Genomic DNA, 21,055 nt, shown 5'->3' on the forward strand with positions numbered 1-21,055 from the left:
CTGGTAGATAGAACTGTGTAAACATATCAACTCAGTGAATTATCGTTTGCCTTCTTGCTCTTTCCTCTTTTCGGGAAAATAATCTATTTTATCAGGTTTTTGATGATTCACACTCAGCCAGTCATGTTAGATCTACCAATGGCAGAAACTGATATATTGTGAGTGTTGAAAGCTGAACTTGGAAGAAGACAGAATTTGCTTCCCAGAGTACTTCTCCAGCCTAATTTACATCAGAAAAATATCAAATCAGTTTTGGCTGGAATAGAATGAAAAATGCCTAACCTGAACCAATGTTTAATAAATGCCTCACTGAAGCCTTAAGTTGTCTGCCACTGGAGATGAAAAAATGCCTGACCAAACTAGGAAGTCAGGCCATGGTGCCAGACTGCATCTGCACCAGTGCCTTTAAGGCTGGGCTCCCTCCTGGTTCCCCGAGCAACTCCCTGAGAGCTTTTTGGGCACTGCTTTTTCACCACCCCAATGAACCCTGCTGCTTCTCTCCAGGGTTCTGGATTTTCCTTTCTTAGACTCAGGTACCTTATCTTTTCTTTATCACTGAGTTCATCTTTCACCCTTCTCTTATCCTTCCTTTTCATCTCAAAGCCCTTTTCATTCCTCCACCAAGTCCTCCATCATGTCCTAAAAGGCCAGTTGAAAGATTGCTTACATCCCAAGAAGTGAGATGAGAAGGACACACAGTCTAGATGAAAGACTCCTGGGTGGAAAGTAGACACTTGAGTTCTTGACCTAGACCTATGATGCATTCCTTTGGTGACTCCAAATAAGTCGCCTTGCTCGTCCATTAAAATTATAAGGATAACTGTTTTGTTTTGTTTTTTCAGAGCTTCCCGAATGCAAATAATGTGATCGCAAACAGAGAGCCAGTCAGGTTTCAGAAATTCACACTCTATTTGAAGCGCACATGTTGCCTCTAGATCCAAGGAGTCCTGCAGCCTGAAATCTGCACATCCCACCTTTGAGATCTAAGCCTTTCTATTGCCAAATCCTCTTGCCTCCATCCCATCTTCTCTGAACTCTGATTCCTCCTGGTTCTTGTCAGTGGGGCTGTTGACTTACTTCCCTAATAACAATGTTGCATTCAATAGGGGCCTTTAGTTCACCTCAATGCAGTCCATATTTGAGCCCCTTAAAATCCAAAGTATGTCCCTGGCCAGTGAGACAGATTCTCTGAGACTGGTCGTAGTAACACAGCAGGTGTCAACACGTGTGGGATGAACTGACCTGAACCCAGTAGTGGGTCTTTTGGTACCCTCCAAGTCAGACTTTGGCTATTCCACCATCCTTCTGCCGATGGAAAGATAGGGTACCAAACAGGAAGCAGATGACACCTAGGCATCACTTGAGGAAGGCAACAAGCCGCTCCCTCTGATTTATGGAATATGTGGAAAGGGAAAGCATAGTGTGTTCCGTACCTGCTGTTTTCCAGAAAGTACTAAGTGCTTTTCAGACATCTGCTGACCCTACTCGCCTTTCACATCATCCTATCAGATTCCACGGAGTCCAGTAATTCCGCCGACTCACAGGCTAAGGTGTGGCTTTGACCTCTTTCGCAGGTCAAATTCATCCACTTCTCTCGCTCCACGCTGTGCTGCCCGAGTTTGTTTATATCCACCCCCTTTGAAGGGCATCTTGGTTGTTTCCAGCTTTGTGGTTGTGAGGACAGCTGCCATAACCATTCACGTGCAGGGATTTTTGTGACATATGTTTTGAACTCAATTGGATAAATACCTAGGAGCATAATTGCTGAGTCTTACATTTAGTTTCATAATAAACTGACAGACTCTCTTCCCAGGGGGCTATACCACTTGTATGCCCACCAACACTGAATGCATTCCCGTTGCTCTTGACCAGCATTTGGTGCTGTCCGTTGTTTAGCCATCCTGATAGCTGTGTAGTGCTGCTTCATTAGCCTTGTCATTTGCCATTCCTTTGCAACATGTGGGGTTGAAGATTTTTTCCTGTGCCAATTTGCATCTTCCTTCGTAGCGTATCTATTCAGATATTTTTGCTTGTTTTTAAATCGGATTATTTTTGTTTATAATGTTGGGTACTTTGTATATTTTGGATTCAAGTCTGTTATCAGACGTGTTGGGCAAATATTTTCTCCCCGTCTTTGGACCCTCTATATAATTATCATATGATTCTAAGTAAATGACATTTTGGAAAAGTCAAAACTACAGAGATAGTAGACATATCAATGGTTAGCAGGGGTTGGGAGGGGGAGGCGGATGAGTAGTTTATGCACAGGGACTTTTTAGGGTGGTAAAAATGTTCTTTCTGATGCCTGTGATGGTTAGTGTTCTGTGTTAACTTGATTACACTGTGGGGTGCCCAGATCTTTGGTCAGATGCTTTTCTGCGTGTATCTGTGAGGGTGTTTTGGCTGTGCTGAAGAACTGTTAAGTGGGGAGACTGAGTAAAGCAGACTGAACAAAGCAGATGCCCTCCTGATACAGGCGAGGACATCATTTAAAGGACTCAATTGAATATAAAGCCCAACCCTCCCTTGAGTAAGAGGGCGTTTTCTCCTGCCTGACTGCCTTTAACTGAGACATCAGTTTTTTCCTGCCTTTAGTCTTAAACGGAAAACATTAGCGCTTGAGTCTTGAACCAGGAGGCCTTTGGACTCAGACTGGAAATATACCATCAACTCCCTGGAGTCTTTGCTGACTGAAGATCTGGGGACTTAGCAGCCTCCATAATTACATGAGCCAGTGCCTTATTTTATGATTCCGTGAGTGTGTAAAATAATAATTTAGTTAGGTAATATTCACTATTAATAATATAAATAAAAATACATCTTACTGGTTATGTTGAACCTGTATCTCTATTTCTCTTATTGGTTCTGTTGAACCCTGACTCATACAATACGGTAATGGTAGATGCATGATATGCATCCATCAAAACCCATAGAATTGTACAACACGAAGACTGAATCATGACGTAAAGTAGTTCACAGTATAAATTATTATTATTATAAATCAGTTCACAGCATACATTATATTATATATAAATTATTTTGTAATATGTTAGTTAATTGTAACAAATGTACCACATTCATCCAAGATGTTGATAGGGAAACCGTGTGTAGTGGCAAGGGGAATATGGAAATTCTGTACTATCTGCTCAGTTTTTCTCTGAACCTGAACCTGGTCTAAAAAACATAAAGTCTGTTAATTAAGAAGTACAGAGTATGCAGATCTTGGTGGCGTTGGAGGGAAGTGAGATTAATGTGCAGTGGATTGATGGTTATTGCTCTGAGATGCTGGAAGTAAATTGTTACTTCAGAGAGAGTAAGAGGGTGTACGTGGAGATGGCCAGGGCAGCACAGTGCTTCCCAGGAAGTTCCAGATGAATTGGTAGGGGTGGTGGGTTGCGAGTTTACTATTACATTTGAGTTTGGAATCTGATCCAATTTTAATCAAATATTAAAGGATTAGGTGACTTACATGGTATTATGTAAACCCCTCAGTCTCTCTGCAAGGTTGGAGAAGACAGGTGGGGACCCCATCATCAAAAAGGAAAGTAGATTAAGCACCCTGAATCCGGATAGTGGTGCAGAATATTTCCTGGCCCTCCCCCGATCCACCTGCAGTATCAAAGTCTGCCTAGGAGGGCTGTCCAGGAGACTCCTTTCTCCCTGTGTTCTCCAGTCGCCCTTCTGTGTCCTTACACTGTCTTATCACCCTCTTCCCCAGAGAGGAAGAGGGGAGAGAAGGACGCTGTGGGGGTGAAGGGAAAGCCCCATTAGCTACTATCATTATTACTCTCATTGTTCATCCTGGCACCTCGAACTGCCTGCTGCTGGACTGCTTTTCTGTCCCTGCTCCAGACCTTGGATATACCAACAATCAACCCCCTTTTCCTTTGAAGTAACATGAGTGAGCCCCTGGCCAGGACACCAGCTGATGTCCAGCCTCCCTTCTCCCGATCTTCGCATAGTGGGGCTGGAGCTGCTTATGCCGCAGGAGTGGGAAGGAAGCACCACGCCAGTGCGTCTGTGTCCACAGGAGGCAGAAAAACATGGTTTGACACCCATCATCTCTGATGACATCTTTTAATGAGAGGTACACGAGGGAGAAGGCAGCTTTGACGGGCCCCTGCTGGGAAGGACCTGGCTGGCATGTGGTGCAGTTAGGAAGAGCATGCGCAAAACCGACTCAGCAGCTCTGCTGCTGCCTTTCTGAGGCCATCTCCCCTGCTCCTGCCCTTTCTGCTCCGTTCCCAGGCTGAAGGTTAGCCGCCTGAATGAGCAGAGGTCTGGCCAGAACACTGTGGCCATTTAGACACACCAGCCTTTCACGTCAAAGGAGGGTGAGCAATTTCAGTTTCCGCCCTGAAGGCCGTGATAAACAGAAATTGTAATTCTAGCCCTTGGGGAAGGAGGGCAGAATTGGAGCCCTTTTATCCAACTCCTCCATATCAACATTTCAGATCCAGAGGGCTGGATGCCTTTGTTCATCAAAGGTCACAGGAAGGGCATGTTGACTCCAGTAAGCCTTCTTAAACAGTCTCATGGGTCAGGCCATTCCAGAAGGGTCTGCCTCAGAGCCACACCACACGATGACAAGAAACACAGAAGGGGTACAAAATTCTCACAGCTGGAAATTCTTTGTCTAGTTACGCAGAGTCCGCTGTGCTCTGCCAGAATGGGTACTGAGCTCTGGTCCGCCTTCTGCCTCATAGGCAGCAGGTGACTCTGCTCTCTGGGGCCTGCATTTCCTCATTCTGCAAAGTGTGAAGATGGATGGCACCAGGACAGGCACTGACACATGGGGGGTCCACTTTGGAATAACCTGGCAATCTTTTTATCTTCAGCTTAACGAACTCAGATTCGTGGGTCCAGTGTCAGTCTTGCTTTGTCAGGATTTCTAGGGCTATGGCCTAGACCCTTGCATATTTAATGAGCTTCCTTGGAAATTCGGAGGCAGCCAGCTGGGTGCTCAGAAAAGACGTGCTTGGCAGCCACTGAACTAAATGACCTTTAAAGGCCCTTTCTCTGATGATTATTTTTAAGATATTTAAGTATCTCTTAACAACATAAAATATAGGCACTTTTCAGAAAAATCAGCTAAGGGGAGAAAGAATTTTTCAGTGATAATCATTCTACCAGCTAGAGAGCTCTGTGCTATCATTTGTCCTTATACGGAATTTTCTGAGATTGTTTGTTTGCATAATTATAACCACACTGCAAGTACAAATCTTTTTTCTTGCTTTTTCATTTAACACTATCTTATAAACATTTTCTCATGTTTTATCTGTGTTTTATCTTTAACATTTTTGAAAGTAAGTGACATAATCTGAGAGCATGGTCCCTAGCTTACTTTCTCTCTCTCTCTTTTTCTGGGCATTTTCAGCTACATGAATGGAACCGCTTGCTTTGTTGCTGAGCTCCTCCTCTGAGGGATGTGAGAGCAGAGGGTGGGCTGTCTGTCCTCCTTCCCTGTCTGGGTGGAACCCTGACAACCCATGTTCTGCCCACAAACTGCACTACTTCGGCATTTGTGCCAGATGAGGGCCTATTCACTGAGTCAGACACTGAAGTGAAACCAGCATGGGCCCCTCTCTGTTTCTCTGTGACTCCTCTCCTGGGAATCCTGTACCATTGCTGCTGATGGAACGGATTAATGGAGAAACTGATGGATCTGACCCAGAAAACATCTCCTGATCATCTCCAGTCAGTTTTCATTTGCTATGGTTTGTTTTGGCCACTTAAGGGCTGCAGTGAACCTCAGTCTTGATGACGCAATCTCAGGTTTGGGGAGCTCATTCAATCTCAGGTTTGGGGAGCTCATTCAATCTCAGGTTTGGGGAGCTCATTCAATCTCAGGTTTGGGGAGCTCATTCATGAACCTACTCACAAACACCCTCCCCCCCGCCCTAAATAAATAACGAGCAGAAAACTCAGGGCCAGACTTTGGGCAGAGAGGATGCTGAGTATCACATGACTCCATGCATTACTGCTCTGGGTAAGCTTCTCATAGACAGCAGAAGCCAGAGAGTTCAGCTATGCCACACATTCTTCAAGCGGGAAGCTGAGTCTTTTCCATTGGAAAGGACTGACCTAGGGTCTCAGAGTGGATACATGGCAGAGCCTGTTGGCCAGGACTGGCTGCCTGCCCTTGACACCAGGCTGGAGTGCCGATACAAGGTGTTTGTGGCTATTCCTCCTTCAGGATGTTCCAGGAGCTTAGATTGGCCTTGTCACTCCTCCATACCCCAGCCAGCTGCTTTGTCTCAAGGCTACATCAGTCTAACATCTTTTTTTTTTTTGTCTTTTTGTCTTTTTAGGGCCACATCCGCGGCATATGGAGGTTCCCAGGCTAGGGGTCTAATCAGAGCTGTAGCCACTGGCCTGCACCAGAGCCACAGCAACACAGGATCCAAGCCACATCTGCAACCTGCATCACAGCTCACGGCAACGCCAGATCCTTAACCCACTGAGCAAGGCGAGGGATTGAACCTGCAACCTCATGGCTCCTAGTCAGACTCGTTAACCATTGTGCCATGATGGGAACTCCCAGTCTAACATCTTTATGGTCAGGCTCTCCTTTCCTTCCTTCCCTTCCTTTCTTTTTTTCCTCCTCCATTCCGCAAAGCTGTTTGAATGTTAAGCAAATGCCAGCTACTCTACTGGAGATCCAAAAAGGTTCACCAGCTGTTTGGAGTGACAGGCCAGCCTGCCTGTTTCACCTCCAGCGTGATGAATACTGTGACGGGGCTGGGAAAGGACAGGAAAGGCCCCGATCCCAGACTTGCAGAGGGGTGGGGCTTCCTGGAGCATATGGCGTCTAAATCAATTGCTAAAGACTGAGTAGGAGTGAGCAGGAGAAGTAAGAGATGGACCATCCCCTCTTAGGGCTGTGGGTAAGGAAGCGCATCACCCAAGGGACTGCAGATCATTCTTTATTGGGGGTCTCCAGGGTTTGGAGTGATGGCACTTGACCTTCTGTGTGGGTGGTATGCCCTGTGTCGCTGGTGGAGCTCTGTCAGCAGTAGGTTTCCATTCCAAGAGTGGAGAGCTCTGGCTCTGTGTGCTTGGGGAAGCAGAGGGGTCCATCTGAGCCTGGAGGTGGAAGGAAGTCTCCTTTGGTCAGGTAACACCGAAGGCCTCTGTGAAGTGCAGATGTAATCAGGAAGATGCTTTCATATTCAGTTGTTCTCAGTGGCTGACAGCTCTACTCTTCCTGTGCCTAATTAGACTGGCACCCAGCAAAGCACGGAAGTGATGGAAGCCAGGAGGGATGGACTTTGTGGGGAAGAATCAGAAATGTCTGGAGGAGAACTACCCAGATGGGACACCACTGTGAAGGTCCCCAGGCAGCTGGGCAGAGGTCAGCACAAGCAGAAGATGCCTGCAGCAAGGATTGACTGAGGAAGAGAGCTGAGAGGACCAGCCTTGCCTTGTCCTGTATCAGCTGTATCCTGAAAGCTAACAGCATCCTTACTTCTTGACTCAGAGCATCTAGTTTGTTAAAACCCATGGCCAGGGGCTTTCTTTCTCATCGCATCTAATCTATTAAAACTCAATGCCACGGACAAGGTTTTTTTGTTTTTATCAAGATAAATGATGGTCTAAGCCTTCTATAGGAATAATCTTCTACTCAAGGAATTTGGATTTTAGTATTTATAAAGTCATCTTCACTTGAGGCATGGGCTGATTCTGGGTGATCTCAGTTGTCACTGCCTTCCAAAATCAGATCACTGGACAGTATCAATTAGTCCCTTTTTTTGAATCTGCATTAGTTACTAAGCATCTCATAGAGTCATTTCATAGACATGCAGTCCAGCTGGTATCTGTTTTCAGGATAACCTGGACCAGTTAAGTGACAGGCAACCCAGAAAAAGCAAGAAGAGAAGAGACCTGTAGTTACTAAGTGGCTCTTTCAAGTGTTTTATTTAACTTATCTTCCTCACAAGTCTGGGAGGTAGGTTTATTTTATCAGTTTTTCAGCTAAGGAAACGGACATTCCAAAAGGGGTGTGTAATCTGAGGAGGTGGGGGAAGCAGAAGGCTAAAATGAACCCACCGAGCCTCCCCTCTGCATAGTTCCTTCCTCTTGAGTGTAGGCAGAACCTGTGGATAAGATGGGTCAGAACTGTCCTAATCAGGTTATGCTATATGGCAAAAGGTTGTGCACGTTCATTAAGGCTGCCTGTCAGCTGACTTTGAGTTCATCAGTAGGGAAAATATCTAGGTGGGCCTAATCACAGGGCCCACCTTTACATCTGCAGGGGGAGGTCAAAGAGAAGTCAGAGATTGGAAGAATCAGAGAGGTTGGACATGAAAGACACTCTCCTTGCTGGCTTCGAGGTTGAAGAAAGCGTGCGAGAAGGAACAAGTGGCCTTAGGAGTTGACAGCTAGCAACAGAATGGGGTCTCCACACTACAACCTCAAGGAACTACATTCTCCCAACAACCATATGCGCTTGAAAGTTCTGAGCCCCAGAAAGGAACTCAGCCCAGCTGACACCCTGACTGCAACTTTGTGAAACTCTGAGCAGAGAACCCAGCTCACTATGCCTAGACTTCCAACCTACAGAAACCAGGAGATGGTAATTAGGGGTGGTTTAAAACTGCTTAGCTTGTGTTAATTGGGTTACACAGCCATAGAATATAGAAGGCTGATGAATCAGAATTGAAAGCCAAGGCTGTCAGGACTAAAGCTGAGCTCCTCCCATGGCAGTAGCTACCTCCTCTCCCTCTGCTCTGTCAGGGAGAGAGAAAGCAAGAAGAGTTTATTGGGCATTTGAACACTGCAAGTGTTTATTGAGAGGCTGGATTAGATGGTGGTTTTACGAAATGATAAGACTCAACAACATCCCTCAAGGGGCTCACTGGCTAGCATGAAAGACAAACGAGAGGCAGATGGTGGAAGTGTTGGGGGACTGCCTGTGGCAGATAGGTGGCAATACTCTGTGAGAGTTGGCCTCGGAGAAGGCTCCAAAGGAAAGGACACTTTGAGCTTGAACTTGAAGACTGAATTGGAGGCTACAGGGGACAAAGTGGGACATGCGTATCTGAAACGGGTCAAAACCAGACTCTGCAAACCTAGTAAAACAAATCAGAAAGGTGAGTTTATTGCAGAGGTTTTGACCCACAGGCCAGGAAACTCAAGGTCAAGAAGCTGTGAGTTCTGAGTTGCTCACAGACTGAGGGATTTTCATGGGGGTAAATGCCAACATTTTTGCTTTTTCTGCTGATTGGTTGCCAGGTGGTCTTCTTCCTTACTTGGATCAGGCAGCTGAGCCAGGGGAACAAGGAATTCCAGAGATGACATGAACACACTTGGCATTTGGTGATTGGCTGGCGTCCTCCTCTGATCTCTGAGAAGAGCTGTAAATTCCTTCACCTTTGTTAGGTAAGGCTAAGTTTCATTTCCTTTAATGTGCTTGTGTTAGCCAACTGCGTTTTGTCCCTGACATAAGTGAGTCCATTTTAGTTTGGTTCTATAAAGGGCAACATCATGGGCAAAAGCAGAGACAGAACACTCACTCTAAATTCTCATAAGCAGCCTGGCATGTCTAAACCATCAGGTGCATGCAGGGCAGGTAGGAGCTGGGGTTGGAAGTGTGGATGAGACCAGAGAAGGGTCTTTCGTTCTGTGATAACAGTGCTCAGGTCTTTCCTCTAGGCGATTAGAATAATTTCTCTGTTCTGCCAGCCCTGCCTGCCCAGAGATCTCATAAAAATCAAAAGGCAATTTACTAGATGACATTCTGGGCTGCCTTAATATGCATTAAATATTAAGATCTACGACCTCAAACGGCTGCCGTTTCTTTGGTCAACTCCTTTTCACTTAATTTAATCTGGGATTCATTCCACAAACATTTCCTATGCAGAAGCTCTTGCTGGACACCGTGTTGCCCTGGGGGCACAGCAGGAAACCACTGGAGGCCCTCTCCTCTGGGAGCTGCACTGACCCAGCCTGGGGAAGGTGAGGGAATAAGAAAGGGTTTCCAGGAGTTCCTGCTGTGGTGCAATTGTTAAGAACCCGCCTGGACTGCAGCAGGTTGGTCGCTGCAGAGGCTTAAGGTTGATCCCTGGCCTGGCTTAGTGGGTTAAAGGAACTGGCATTGCCACACCTATGGCTTGGATTCAGGCCCTGGCCCAGGAACTTCCATATGCTGTGGCTGCGGCAAAAAAAAGGGAAGAAAGAAGGGAATTTGAGACTTAAGAAGAGAGGGATGGGGCTGGGTGGGGGCGGGAGAACAGGCCAGAAAGCATCAAGGGCTTCTTTTCCAAAACACTCTGGAATATTCCCTACGCTCTGAGAACCTGCTGCTTCTGATGAAAAGCTGTCAAGCTTCAGCTGGAAGTTATACAGGAAACCAGAACCAGTTCAGAGTTGGCGACTGCGTGCAGCCTCATTGGATGCTCAGAGGTGAATTACCATGATTTCTTAGCTTTGACTGCATCATGGCATCTTTCCTTCCTTAAAATTTGGCATAATGATATCATAAGCCACAAAATATTTCAAGGGCCATTTTGGAAAGTACTGTTTTTGTTTTTTGTACAGCAGACTTCTCTTTCTTAGTCTCAAGTTTGAAGTTTTTCAGTCTACTGTAAAAGAAATAAAAAATTGGGGCAGGTAAATGGAATTGTTCTGTATCTTGACTATAGGGTAGTTTCATGAGTATCTTAGTTGGCTCAGGCTGCCGGAACAAAATCCAGAGATTGGGTGGCTTGAATAACACTCATTTTTTACAGTTCTAGATGCTGGAAGTCTGAGGTCAGGACACCAGTATGGTCATGTTCTGGGCAGACAGTCACATGCTCACTGTGTGCTCTCATGTCAGGGAGGGAGAGAGGCAGAGGGAGAGAGGAGAGACACACGCATACACATAAGAGGTGGAGAGAGACAGAGAGAGAAGGAAAAAGAGAGTGCTCTGGTGTTTCTTCCTCTTCTTATAAGCAGACAAATCCTATTGTGTCAGGTACTCCATTTATCTTAGTTATTTCCTCATAGGCTCCATCTCCAAATACAATCACTTCGAGGGGTTAGGGCTTCCACGTAGGAATTTGGAGTAAACACAATGGAGTCCATAGCAGTGGCTGCAGAAATCAGTCACAACTCATCAGTTTGTATGCTGTGACTAAGTTCAGTTTATTGTAGATAAACTATACCTCCGTAAAGTTGTTGGGGTGTGTGTAAAATAAGCTGGGAACAACCAGAACTTGACCTTTTAGATTTCATGCAGACTATAAAAATGTCAGGTTAGTCCTTCCTCTAGGATTGAGTGATTAAGGCTCCTGCTATTCAGGAAAAGAGTTGGAGCAGGAAGCACCCCCTTCCCCCAGCCCCATTCCCTTGGGCTTATGTATGCCCCTCTGTCTCTGGTCCCCAGAGGGCAGGACTGGACCCACTGAGCACAAGGTGGCTCCTCCTTTCCTCAGGGACTGGCAATCCCCTGCATCTCCCTTGGTTTTGGGGCTCTCAGGACTCAAACAAAAGACTGACCTGCACCTACTTTTGAGAAAGAGATACATTTTACCCCACCTACCCTTGAGTGTAAGGGTCCTAGAAGAGCTGTGCAGCGGATGAAGGGTCTCAACAGCATGGTCCCCATGATACCAAGACCCCCTGCCAAGGCTGCTCCATTCTAGAGGGCATCATGCACCTGCATTTCCTACCCCATTCCGGACCCCATCATGACACATGCCCTCTGTCTCGGGTTCTGCGGATGAAGTGTTCAGATAATGTCCTGGTGGACAGTAATGGCTCGCCTGCCCAAGGCTGGCCTCTGAAGGTAACAGAAGCATTCTAGAAACAGTGGCTGAACGCCAGAGAGTCTTGATGCTTTTTTTCCCCTAACCTCCTCTGAACTCCAGCCCATCTTACCTACCATGGCAACCCCAAGTGGATCACATTACTTGGCTGAGTATAGTCCCTCATTATCCATTCCTTTATCCTTCCAGGAATTATGTATCAAGTTTGTGCTGTTCTCAGCAGTGGGCATTTGTGATGAATAAGACATAGTTCCTCCTGTTTAGAAAATCACTGTCTAGCAGAGGTGGATGGATTTGTGAACTGGTAGATGTCACAAAAGACTGTAAATGCTTTCGTGGAATTGATTATGGGATTTAACAGAGCCCAACGGAGGGAGATGTCATTTCTTTTGGGAAACAAGAGGGTATCAGGCAAGGAAAGCTTCAAAAAAAAAAGTGATTGAGCAAGGTTTTGAATGAGAGAGTCAAGACATTCCTGCAAGAGGAAGCTGCACAGAGCAAAGGCATGAAGCAGTGTAGGCATGCTGAGCCCCGTCTCACTTATAAAGGCTGAGGCTCAGGCAGATTACACGTTTGCTCATAACCATACTGCTTATATTGCTAGTAAAACTTCTGCCAGATGTTATTCTAGGAGCTAGGAATTCAGTGGGAAACAAATTCCAGTGTAACTACAGGGCTCTGTCTACTACTCAGCCCTAAAAAAAAAAAAAACTCGTTTTTTTCAAGTTAGCAATTCTATCAAGCAGCCCTACTATGCAGAAACATTTTTGGAAATGCAGAAATGAACTCTGCAATGCTGCCCTCAGAATGTCTGTGTTATTTTAGAGGAGAATTCTATTTAGGCACAAATAATTATGTGATCCTTTCAACTTTGTAATTTTATCTTGAAAAAAAATCAGTTTTTTTTTTTTTAATTTTCCTGATGACAAAGTGCAAACATTACAACAAAACCAAAGTTTTATTGACTTGGTCCTTAGCCCTTGACCAAGGTTTTGATTTATATGTTCTTAGGAACAAAATAAAATGAGCTCTGACCCAAAGACAATTGGGAGCTCTTCTACTGTATTCACACTTAGGCCATGTGATAGGAGCTGTCATTCTGAGAAAGCACAGTCTTTGTAGTTAAGCTGTTGGGTCTGCTACATAAATTCCTTGTCCTTTCTCCTGGAGGGGGTCCTCCAGATCCATAAATGAGAATCAATACTCAATCTACTTTAATGCCAAGAAGCTTTTCACATGGATGCCTGAATATCTATCTCAGGCTGTCAGAGGGAAAAGCAGTGATTAGATACGGAGAGATAATGTCAGCATCCCCCACATGACACTTGGGTGTTAAATGAAGGTGAATCATGTCGTCTCAACTCAAGTCTTTACATCTTCCTAGGTCCTTCTGCCTGGGCCATGGTATCTAGTATTAATGATGTCCTGTACCATAGGACCAAAAACCTGGACATCACTTCCCTGGATAGGAGGAAGGTCAGGAGCCTACGAATGATCCTGGTCGTTGAATAATTCAGTCCCATCCCCATCCCAATCCTCAAGTAACCAACAGACTTCTGGAAACCCTCCCTGACTTTACAAGGGAAAATTTTAGGTCCCCAATTCAAAAAAAAAAAAAATCTGCCTGTAAAACATGGAGGATCAAGAGTAGATTCTCATAGATATTTTTCAGGGCCAAGCGATCCAGGAACCCTGGCTACCCATAATGTATTACTCCTCACGTGCATCCCCAGGAGAAAGAACATAAAGAGCAAGATAAAAGACGCACCTCAGTGTTAGCTGAACCTTTGACCCTGAACCACAGTATAGAAAATGCCAGGAAATTAGACTGGGCTGCAAGCGACACTGTTTGTGCCACATTAATTGTACCCACTCGCTAACCCTAACAGACATCACTAATCAATTACGGTACTCTACTGTTGATCCCAGACTTAGCCTCAAATGTCTTTTCAACACAGAGTTTCAAGAAGCCACTCCTAATTCATAAAATTAGTACAATGGTCAAGCCTATTTGCATTTTTTTTTTTTTTAACCAGAGGATAAGTGAAACTTGCTTTGTACTGCCCTTGTCTTCCTACTTCCTCCTGGGTTCTCCTGCTGTTCTAAGCTTGGCGCAAACCCATCCATTTCATACTATTAAGAAAGATGTCACATACTTGGATCTGGATCGCTAAAGCTCTGCCATGTATCTCCCTCTTTCCTTCTTCTTCCCCAACTCCTACAAGCCAGTGATGAGAGAGTGTTATTTTCTCTTGAACTTCCTCCATTGGTGGTTTTTATTGTTATTTTATTTATTTGTTTGTTTTTCCATCATTCTGAGTTGAGCCATGACCCTTTGCTTGGGTTATGATTTGCTCCTCCTCTTCTCCCCACCAGTTCATATTCTCTCATGGCTTTCATAAACTCAAATCTTGGAGAGTTTAAACAGAGAGTCATTGAAACCTTCTCTTTGATTGTGAATAACACAGAGAGTCTCATGTGCCAAATGTGCTGGTACCTCAGACCCCAGTGACTCTTAATTTATAACTGAAGATGCTGTCACCCACTGTCTCAGGGATATTTTATGTCTCACTATCTCATGAAGTTTCTGAGGCTCTTGTTAAATAATATTACTTCCAGTGAAGCCTGAAACCTTCCCTTCTCCTTTAGAAAACCTCCTCTTGGCCTTATCTCCCCTTGGCTTCCCAGATTGGGCCTAAATCTGGATTTAGCGCCCTCGCAGGAAGTCAGGGGAAGAGGCCAGTGAATGAGCATATGTGGCCTCAATTATCATAAGCCCAAAGGCTCTTAGGAATTGACTAGTAACTTCGCTCCTTTAGAGGATGGAATTCAAATCACTCTTTACTTCTAACTCCATTGATTTCCCTGTCAGGGAGATAGTCATCTGATTGGTCCCATTCCAGAAAGTGATGAGTCTTAAGGATGTAACAAGCCCTAGTGGACAGACACTTGCTCTTTGACTTCATCCCCCTGTAGCTGGTAAATGTCTGGTTTGCGTGATAAAGGTAAGATTCTAGACTTGGGTGCTGGAGGAGTGGTAGGTGGGGAAAGGTAGAATGAACTGGTGGATTCTTTGACCTAAAATTACTTAAGTTCAACTGAGTCCTCACAAACGTCTGGGGACAAAAAGCATCCTCACTTTCCCTTTTCAGGACTCTTAAAATGACTCTTCAGAAGGCTCTAACTCTCCAGCCCTGCCTTCTTCTGACCCACCTTGCATCCTGAAGCCATCGTGATTTTATGCAATGTGACTCTGATCATATCTCTGCCCTTGGACAGAGCAGACACATTCAGAGCTCAGGGGGAAGGGTCAGAAAGTTATCTTGCTTAGGGAAGAGGGACCCCTGCGTGCCACAAGCCATGGCTTATTAGAGAATTCAGGTCCTAATAAGGGCACATATACCTCAGCCTCTCCAGGGGAGGCTGTGATGGTAAAAGAAAAAAAAAAATGAAAAGGAACTATAAAACAATTAGAAAAAATTTAAAAGTCTAAGGGGTTTTGCATAGTAGGCAATCCCTTGTAGGATGCCATATTCTGAATTTTTTAGTAAGTACATATGGGTCTCCTCCCAAACAGAATCCTCAGTCTACTTTTAGACAGATTATGGAGCTATAGGCCCCAGCAGGGCAGGTAGGTCTGTTCCCATTTCTGCGTGAGGCCAGAAGCAGAGCTTGGCTGCCCTATTTCCCCTTCCAGGACTCTGGGCCTGATTAAGAAGCAACTCAGAGTCCCCAGGTGGGAAGGAGCCTCTGTTCCTTAGCAGTTCAATTGGAAGCAGTCACAGCCAGCTGTCAGGACTGAGGCAGGAGAAGCCAGCGCAGGGGAGCTGAGGTCAGGTGCGGGGGAGTGGGGCCAGTGTCAGCCTTGGGAGTGTGAAATGAGGCAGAGCTGGGCAGGAGGATGGAGGGATCTGGAGTCTGAGGCCAGATCAGCCCTACAGGAGACATCTAATCTGAGCAGTGTGTGACAACTGGAACTTGGAGTCAGATTCAAGGGCAAACAGAGCTTGTTAGAAAGTCAGGGCCAGCTTTCAGGGCAGACCCTTGGCCAACTGAGAAAAACGACTTGTGGGATAGAAGACGAGAGAGGCCAAGCTTGTCTTCAGTCTCCCCCTTGATCTGAGAATTTCTACCTCCTCTAGTCTTAAAGGCACAGTCATCTAACCCTAGTGTCTGCTGTAGGTTGAAGTGCTGACCCCATTATGCAGTCAAAAGACATCAACACTGTGTGGGGGTCTGGGAGTGGGGGCACATCTTAGCAGAGGAAGAAGTCTGCAGTCACTGCCTTGTTGTATGACGCTGACTGTTGACTAGGCTGTGGTGTTGGGGTAAGCTGAACAGCCCAGCCCTTCTTTGGGTCATAGGCATATGTATTGGCAAGTGCCTTTTATTTCAAAACATTTTAAATTTTCTGTGATGAATTTGGAAATAGTCATTCCTCCTGAGGCCTCGTAAAGCTAAAATTGAAACCAGAAACATGGTAGTTTTGCCATGGACCAGGCCACGTGCAGCCTCTTCCTGTCCTCCTGCCCTCTGCATTTACTGAGTCCCTCTCTGTGCCAGGATGCCCTTCCCCTGCAGAGCATCCATCTGAGACAACCTTCTCGAAACACTTTGGTGGTATTTTCTCCTCAGTCTCCCAGCTCTCCAAAGACCACTGGCTGATTTTTAATACTCATTTTCTAAGTTAAGAACAAAAGCCTTAAAATGGGCTTTTTTTAAGAGCCAAAACAGTAAGTCAAAAAGACAAGATACACCATCTGCCCAAGTCAGATATGCTGGATAAATATAATGTTTATGTTAGGATGTTTCTTTTCTCTCCATGACGTGTCTTTGCCTGGAGGAGAACATTCATACAATTCTCCCGTTTTAAATGATATGTGATTCAACAGGAAAAAGTCGTGGGCAGTCTAGTATCCCACTGAGTGCTCTGACTCATCCTCACAATTTTTATGGCCTTGATTGGCAACGCCCTATACCTGACCTTGAAGGGATGCTCTGATTAGTCAATGTTTGCAGCCTAACCTTGGAAAAATCAGGTGACTGTATAGGAAATCCCTGTCTCTGATGCTGGCCTGATGAGGTATTGGATAAAGGAATTACTGTCTTCATTTTATGTAAGCATTTCCCTCCCAGAAATACCTGTTCTATCCTTATGCTGTCATTGCCTGCAAGGAATGCCTTGCGGGTGAGTCCAGGTGCCACTCAGCCTTCCTGCTGCTCCAGTCTTCTCACAGTCCTCACGTGCTTGCTGAGTGCAGCCTCATTCAGGCCAGCATTCACCTCCCTAAGCAGCCACCTGCAACCCCACACCAGTGGATTTTTTCTGGGAGGCAGCTGGTACACTGGAAAGAGTTTTTGGCAACTAAATCACTGAGAATCAAATCCTGCTGATGACACTTGATAGATGTGTGGTTTTAGACATAAGACCCTTACCACTGAACCTACTGCTGTTAGAAAGAAGAAATAAAAGTGACAAAAAGAGTTCCCCTATTGTAAAGCTGAATTTGAAAACCAGGAGTGTGCATAAGGGTAGCTTTGTGGATGAAAAGAACAGGGCTGTGTCCTGTGCAGCCTCTTTCTTTCCTCCTGTTCTCCACAAGCACTTCCCCAGCATCTCTCTGTGCTGGAAGCTGAGCTAGATGCTAAGGGCTAGCAATCAAAATAAACACATGCCCTTTACCCTGAAGAGCTGGCCCCTGGAGTCAGGCATCTCACAAATCAGTCTGCCCTGGCACGTGGTAGGCCCTCAGAAACAGGTGGTCTTGTCAATATCACTAATAGGCGTCCTGAAGTCATACTGTACTGTGCTCTTTTAGCTTTGTGTAAACTTACTCTTTTTCACACATTTCACCTGACATTGTTTGGTCTTGTACAGCCACAGAGAGAGCAAGAATCATTGTTTTCTCTGTAATTAGTACAGTATTCCCAGTAAGAGTTCAAGACAATGTTTGCTATTTAACTTACAAACTCAACTCGCAGGTGCAGTTTTTCAGAACAGCCCACAGTGGCAAGAGTGGTCATATTGAAAATGACCTCTTGGAGTTCCTGTCACCACTCAGTAGTTAACAAACCGCACTGGGATCCATGAGGACGCAGGTTTGATCCCTGGTCTTGCTCAGTAGGTTAAGGATCTGGCATTGCCATGAGCTGTGGTGTATGTCACAGATGCAGCTCGGATCCGCATTGCTGTGGCAGGGGTGTAGGCTGGTGGCTTCAGCTCTGATTGGATCCTCACCCCGGGAACTTCCATATGCCACAGTGCAGCCCTAAAAAGACAAAAAAAAAAAAAAAAAAAAAAAAAAAAGACTTCTTACACTTTGACCTCTGGGTCAAGTCCAAGCTCATTGCTGCATGACAGGCCAATAAATCAAGAGATGAGTTGTTGGGGCAAGGAATGGTGTCTTTATTTGGAAATCCAGCAGGCCAAGAAGACGGTGGACTAGTGTCCTAAAGAACTCTTTTGCCCAAGTCAGGATTCAGGTTTCTTTTATACTAAAAGGGGAGGGGCTGTAGTTGATTGTTGCAAACTTCTTGGGGTCAGAATCCTTCGTTCTCAGTTGTCCTTGTTGGGAAGGTCATGATGTTCCTGTAAACTTCCAAGAAGACAAATGCTAATTCTGTTCTGCAACTTTTTATCGCTGTATGAATGTGAAAGTGGTATACCTTTACAGGTCAGAGCCTTGAGAACAGGCTAGCCATTTATTTCAGGCTATGGGCAAATTCTTGTAGCAAAAGTAATAGAATACAAAGGTTAAAGTAAAAGAAACAGATCTGGTATGGAGTCAGATTTGTTATTTTTCTATTAAAAGATGGAAAAGGGAAAAAGAAGGGGCGTCTTTCCCCTTCTACAGTTGGGTCGGTGAGGCAAGGGGTCCCACAGAGTGGTCCATGCAAACACACATAATCAGGTGCCCACTGGGGACAGCGAGGAACACAAATGGCAAGAGGAATGTGGCTTTGCTGGGTCTTACTAACACCTTAGGTTTATTTTGCCCATTTTATTATGATGAGAAACAACCACATGAGGGTGTTTGAAGAAAAAAAGGAAATGACCGCACAGAATGTATTTGTTACTCAGCATGGCGTAATGGAGGTGATTTTAACAGCAGGCAGAAATAAGCTCCTTCAGTAAATTAATTCGATTGTGGTGACAAAGCATCCTGAAGTCAGAGAGGCCGCCTCTGGCAAACCCTTAGTTCCTTGGCAGCAGTGCTGAAACCCAACTTTATGTAATTAAAACAGGGGAAGCTCCTTTCTGGGAGAGCAAGCCAGGATGACCAAATAAAATAGCAACTTCTCGAAATGAATTTTCTTTTCCTACTCTTTAAGAAAACACTGATCAAATGAGCAGAATAAATTACTGTGTTCTAAAATAAGAAGGCTAATGTCCATGACAGTGGAAGTTATGCCTCAGGCCACTTTCTGTTAAAAGGCAGTTTTTCCTCTCTCACGTCACAGGCCCCTAACCAAGCCCCTCCTCACCGTAAACCCAATGCAACAGAAACCGCAGTAGACTCATTACTATTCTGACAATCAGAAATGTGATGCTAGGGAAAATCTAGAAAACGAAATAGAGGAATTCAGGTGGTTTCTCTCACATCTGTTTTTGCTGTTTATAAATCCCACCCATGTGGACACACACATCCCACAGTGTATTTCAGTTTGTCGCAAATGTTAGACAATGATTGGGCAAATGGAAGCTAAATAAATCACATGACTGGTGTACCCACTGTGGCTCAGGACTGGAGGAGAGCCCAGCAGAGCCCTGCCTACAGTCCTCAGTGGCCTCTCCTCACGGGAAGCAGGCCTCCAATACCTGGCCCTCACCAGCCTCTGCAACCTCATTCTGCTCATCTTGAGCAGATCTTGCTTGACTGTCCCCTAGACCCATGCTTGGTACCAATCCTCCTCTCTGCTGGAATGTGTCTTCCCTTCTTCGTCTCTGCCTCCTTGGTGCATCTGAGAAATTCCCACACATCCTTCAGACCTGGCTGCAGAATTTCTCTTCTAGACATCCTCCTATGACTGTCCTCCACTCCCATCAGCCAGCCTAGCTGAACTGTCTCCTCAGGGCCTTGCCCACACCTAATGTGGCCCTCTTTTCAGGCAGGGGCTTAGCTTATAGGTTTATTTCAGTTGCTTTGCCTGTCCATCACAACTCCTGAACTCTGCTCCTCAAGGGCAACGGCTGTGTTAACACGTGTTGCAATCTCCCATACTTAGAAAGTGCCTGAACACTGCAGTTGAGCAACTGGTGGTGGGAGGAAGAGAAATAGGGATGGTGAAAGTGCCAGGACAGAACCAAACAGTTACCTTAAGAAGGTCTGGGGCGGAGAGGAAGAAGGCACCCATGCTGCTAGGGACAGGCTAACACAGCCAAGGAATCAGAGTAAGTTATGAAGCTTCGCAGAGGAAATGAAGGGCCTCCCTTCCTGACAAGGATGATAAAGGAATCCTGGGCATGCAGAGATGGACAATCCCAGAGTCCTTTTTAGTGAAATTGTGGAGAAACTCAGAACTAGGAACATAGAAGCCTTGCATAAACAGGCCCAGCTTTGTTGGTGTTTCTGTCAGCATTCTCCAGAGGAGTAGAACCAATAAGATGTGTATATATAAAAAAAAATTTATAATGAGGAATTGGCTCACATGACTGTGGTGGCTGACAGGTCCCATGATCTACAGGGTAAGTCGCAAGCTGGAGAATCAGGAAAACCATGGGTAAAGATTGGCAGGTTTGAGACCATGAAAGAGGTAGTATTTCAGTCTCATTCTGAAGGCTGGAAAAACACCCTGAATAATGTTTAGTCAAGTATTTGAGTAACTTGTGACCCAGGTAAATTGACACAAAATTCACCTAAAGTTAATAGCAAAAAAAAAAAAAAAAAAGAATCTAAATGTTTTCAGAAGCAGAACGGACCAATAAATAGTGGTATTTTTGTGCACTGGGATGCTCTACTACAGTGAGCATTCATGAACCAGAGCAAATACATCAGTATATCTAGAAAACATAATGTCTAGTGCAAGAAGAAAGTTACTGAAAGCTAAAACTCTATTTGTAAAGTTTTAAATGACAAAACAAGGTCATGGGTAAATATACATATCTGTGTAGTAAGAACATAACAATATGCATGTAAGAACAGACATTAATTTGAGATTTTCCTTTAAAAGAGAAAAATCTGAAGTAAACATGACAAAAGAATAACAAAAATGAAAAGCTGTGTGATGAGTAATTTGTGTTCAAAATAATTTCGTAATAAGGTGTTTTTGAATGGCACTGAATAGAAAAAGAGGCTTCTGCTATG

At 45.0% G+C, this 21,055-nt stretch overlaps 1 long non-coding RNA gene across 3 annotated transcripts in view; it reads left to right on the forward strand.

Moving 5' to 3' along the window:
* Positions 1-21,055, forward strand: part of LOC110259494 — a 62,221-nt gene that overhangs the window by 19,641 nt on the left and 21,525 nt on the right. For all 3 annotated transcript variants that reach the window (XR_002341925.1, XR_002341927.1, XR_002341926.1), the window contains one exon: positions 9,235-9,381. This is a non-coding gene — a long non-coding RNA (uncharacterized LOC110259494). The remainder of the gene's footprint in view (positions 1-9,234; positions 9,382-21,055) is intronic.

Source organism: Sus scrofa, chromosome 2 (assembly GCF_000003025.6).
Source record: "Sus scrofa isolate TJ Tabasco breed Duroc chromosome 2, Sscrofa11.1, whole genome shotgun sequence".
Lineage (NCBI taxonomy): Eukaryota > Metazoa > Chordata > Mammalia > Artiodactyla > Suidae > Sus > Sus scrofa.